Source organism: Tympanuchus pallidicinctus, unplaced genomic scaffold (genome assembly GCF_026119805.1).
Source record: "Tympanuchus pallidicinctus isolate F22 unplaced genomic scaffold, pur_lepc_1.0 scaffold5, whole genome shotgun sequence".
NCBI lineage: Eukaryota > Metazoa > Chordata > Aves > Galliformes > Phasianidae > Tympanuchus > Tympanuchus pallidicinctus.
Genome location: NW_026294769.1, coordinates 9,071,747 through 9,072,655, shown reverse-complemented (window position 1 = coordinate 9,072,655; position 909 = coordinate 9,071,747).

Sequence of the window (909 nt, the reverse complement as noted above, 5' to 3'; positions counted from 1 at the left end):
CCCCTTAGCAACGCGGCGGCTCCAAAGCCAACGGCGCACCGCCCAGCAGAGGCGGGCACCAACGGTCCAATGCCGCCCCGCAGCCCGAGGCTGCCATATTATCTGATGGAGAGCGGCTCCGCTGAAAGCGGCTTGGCATCTCGTTGGACAGCACGTTGAGCATCAGTCAGCAGTGCGCCCAGACAGCCAGGAATGCTAGCCGTAGCCTAGGCTGCGTCAGGCCCAGCAGTGCCAGCAGGGCGGAGGAGGCACCCTGTAGAAGGGGAGGCACGTTGTGAGCGTACAACAGTGGAAAAGCTGTGCGACAGTTTGGTGGAATCCCTATGGGAACCACACGCCAGGTGGAATTAGCCCACAGTGTGACAGCTAGCATCAAGACATTCCCCTTCGTCTTCTTTATCTGTGTGTGCAGAGACTTCCCTGGTTTTCCTTGCGTTCCACAGCAATCTTTGGGACAAAAGGAGTGTTGGGAGAAAGTAAAAGACCCCTGATACCCACTAAAGGGCTGGCAGTGGTAGACCAACAATGGACCATTATGGTGTTAGAAAGCTAGATGACATCAGAGATAGCCAAAAAGGCCATGTCTGTTGGGAAATCGCTGGGAGTGGATAGGATAACAAATTTGGGAACATAATGAATATCTAATACATTTGAAAACATAACCTGTTCGTGAACAATCAGCCAGTGACCGTTCTTGGAGAGTTATCCCAATGCCATCCCAGCTCTGCCAATAATGAATACCTTGCTTAACAGTAACAAAGTGCTGCTGTTAAGTTTATACACATAGATTTCTTCAAATCAGTACACTGCACTGGTGCGGCCCCACCTCAAACTCTGAGTTCAGTCTGGGGAATCACAGGACAAAAGAAAAAGCCAGCATGGAGTACTGAATGGCTTCAGTAAGTAGCT